This window comes from Exserohilum turcica (assembly GCF_000359705.1).
Source record: "Exserohilum turcica Et28A unplaced genomic scaffold SETTUscaffold_5, whole genome shotgun sequence".
NCBI classification, from domain to species: Eukaryota; Fungi; Ascomycota; class Dothideomycetes; order Pleosporales; family Pleosporaceae; genus Exserohilum; species Exserohilum turcicum.
The window spans coordinates 889,055-892,676 of NW_007360266.1; positions in this window are offsets into that span (position 1 = coordinate 889,055).

A 3,622-nucleotide genomic window follows, 5' to 3' on the forward strand; every position below is an offset into this window, starting at 1 on the left:
AATTCTCTTGCATTACTTGTTATTTACTTTTCCTGCATCTACATACATACATACATACATACATACATACATACATACATACATACATACATACATACATACATACATACATACATACATATATACATAACGTGGTTCATAAGCGAGTCGGCCACCCAAGCGAGTCGGCCACTTTGTACCGTCGCGTTAACTTCAACACGTTATCACAGTCTTTTATTACAGTCAATAAACTATTGCAATATACCAAATTAATTATTAGAATTACTACTATCACTTGCACTATCTATCTCAACTACGCAGGTACGAGCGTTGTGTCCAGTCTGCTTACAACGCCCGCACCGCCGCTCTCCTCGCACCCTCTTCGACGCACTCTCACTATCACCACGACTACTACCCGCCTGTTCAGCTAATACTTCTTGTACTTCGCCTACAGTAAGAGTCTCTTCTGTCCGTACGTATCGCCGCTTGCGGTTCTTACGCTTATTTGCTGTGTCTAGAGCCTCTCGAAGAGCAGCTACTTCCTCCCTCATAAGCGTCATCTCATGTGCTATTTGCTAAGCCCCTTTACTTAGCTACACAACCTTCTCGTCAAGAGAATTTGCAGAAGACCCAGGGCGGTTTCTTACTCTCTGTCGAATAAGAGTACTTTGAGCCTCAACCTCGCGCGCGTTGCGTGGTGTCTGCGCCTCCCAGGCGGCTGCCTGTCGCGGTGATTGTACTGGCGTCTGCACCACCACATTAAGCTTAGATAGCACAGCCTGTGGGTCGTGTGGGACTAGTCCAGCGCCTCTGAAGCTAGCTTGGATATTCTCCTTCGTGATAGACTGCTTAAAAGCAGCCTTAAAGGCTGGTAGGAAGGTCTCCTTGCTAATATAGTAGGTGCGGTTACGTGCCAAGCCTGAAACAGCGTCGCCATACTTACGCTTCAACGGCGAGAAGCAGGCGACGTTAAGGGGCTGCAACAGGTGAGACGAGTGTGGAGGCATGCAGAGAAGAATAATATTCTTCTCCTTGCAAAGATCTTGAAAATCGATAGAGCAGTGGCTCTCATGGCCGTTAATAATAAGCAGTCGATACCCACCTACAGTATGCCTCTTTGTATAGGTATTAAAGTGCTCTAATTAGGCAAGACTAAGCTAATTATTCGTCTAGCTATTAGGACTAACTTCAAGAACCTAGTTAGCAGGCAAATCCTTAAACTAGACGTTGATAAGCACCTTGCCCGCAAAGACAACGAAGGGTGGTATTCGGCGACCCAACGCGCCCACGCCTTAGATCATAGTAACCCACTCACGGTTGCCTGGCTGTACCTGCTTCTTTTTCCTATATCCTTCTAAGCCTGTGATAACTAACTATAATAAAATCTTGCCTATTATAAAGCTAGTTTCGTCAAAGTTGTAGATATCATCGTCCACAATACCCCACTTCTGCTTTGTCGCCTGGACTAAGTCAAACCAGCGCTAGATAGCCACTAGATCCTCGCAGGCGGCTCGCTAGTGATTATAGGGACGGCTCTAGCGCGTACGAAGCTCAGAAGTCCGCTTAACAAAGTTGTCAACCTAGTTCTTGCCAACAGGGTTGCCACTACGCTCCTCTAACAGTTTATCAGCTATTGCTCGAACCTTAGCCTTTATAGGGGCAAATCCTCACGTAGACTCTTCAAGAATACGCCTAACAATAGCCTCCTCTTCTAGCTTATTTAGGCGCTTTAAATTCGGTTTGCAGTCGCGTCAAAAGCGCTTTCTAGCGCGTTGGTCTTAGAAAGTAGTTTAAGGCACGTTATAGATAGAAGCAGCACGTCTTTAGCTTTAAACACGTTGCGATTAGACGTTAAAAGAGCAAGTTAAAGATTAGATTCAGAATAGATTAACAAATGATTGTGTGGTTGAGACATAACGCGTTATAGTGTTAACGTCGACGCGCCGGTACAAAGTGGCCGACTCGCTTGGGTGGCCGACTCGCTTATGAACCACGTATAGTAAATATATGTTAACTAACGTACCCCACGGCTTCGCGAGCCACACAGGTTCGCGAGCCACTTTTGCCAAGCCCTCACTAAAACTAGTACATTATGTCCTAAAACAGCCTAACTTTAGCCAATATAGTGCAATAAAATATAAAATGCTATTTAGAGACTACTTCTGCTACATTCTTACAAGTTCGCGCGTTATGCCTAGTCCTATTGCACTATCCACACCACCGTTAAGACGGTTCACCCACTTTAGCGCGCTTCTGCTTCTTTAACTTCTTCCTATTACTACGCACCCTAAAGTCCTAGAGAGCAGTTAAGCGCGCCCTATCTTTAACTATTAAGGTCCTCTCCGCCTAAACCCGCTTTCTTTTATGCGATTTTCGTCGCGTTGCGGCCTCATTTGCTGCTTTAAGCTTAGCAATCTCCTTTTGCGCTAATACTAGCTTGTGCGCAATAATCGCTGCCCCCTTTAAGACCTTTTTAAAGGCCTCTATAATAGACGTTAGCGAACTATTCGTATGCCTCTAAATCCTCTGCTTTACTAGCGTCAATTGCGACTCTAATTCTAAGGTATTGCTAGGCGTTTGCGACACCCAAGGCTAGTTGTCAATAGGTAGGGGTAATAGAGTGCGTAGCTTGATATTAAGCGTTGATATGACCCGTTCTAGGTTAAATAGGACTAATCCAGCGCCTCGAAACCCTCCTTAGACATTGCTAGCTGTAAATGAGGCGTTAAAAGCCCGCTTAAAGCAAGATAGGAACTCTTGTTTAGTAATGTAGCTAATCTAGCTGCGCATGAGCGATTCAACTTGGCGCCCATAGGCCTGCTTTAAAGGGGCAAAACAGCCCACATCAAGAGGCTGCAAGAGGTGGGACGAGTGCGGAGGCATGCAAATAGTGATAATACCCTGATCTTTGCAGTACTTTTAGAAATCTAGCGAGTTATGGCTCTCATAGCCGTCAATAATAAGTAGGCGGTAGATACCAACCTTCTTTATCTTTGTATGCTTATTAAAGTGCTTTAGCCACGCAAGACCAAGCTCATTAGTCGTCCAGCCGTTCTTAGAGACTCCAATAACCTAGTTCTAGGGTATATCGCCGTCCTTATACCAGCTTAAGAGGTGGTGGCGCGCCTTAAGTATAATGAAGGGCGGAATCGTCCACCTGGTCGTGTAACGATGTTACAACTTCGCCAAGTAACTACAGTGCCCGTGCACCAGATGAGCACCATCGCCAGTTGAGCACCCCCACCACCACAACAACAAAACTTCAACGCGTCAAAACTCAACCAATATGGACCCGATTCAAGAAGCGATTGCAGAAATCGAATCGCGAGAACCAGGAGATAAATTCTCGTATCAAGCAATCGCGAAAAAGCATGGTGTAGCACGAATGACGTTGATGAGACGACACCGCGGCGAAACTGAGGCCTATGGCGTGCGCAACCTCTCCCTCCATCCACAACACGAGAAGGAGCTTGTACGATACATCGATACGCTTACCGAACGACGTTTGCCACCTACGAAGGAAATGATACAACGCTTTGCTTCAGATTTGGCTGGAAAGCCGGTTTCAGAAAGCTGGGTTGACCGGGTTCATCCGCCGGCACCCCAACTATCTCATCTCTGCCCACAGCAAGGGGATGAGCAA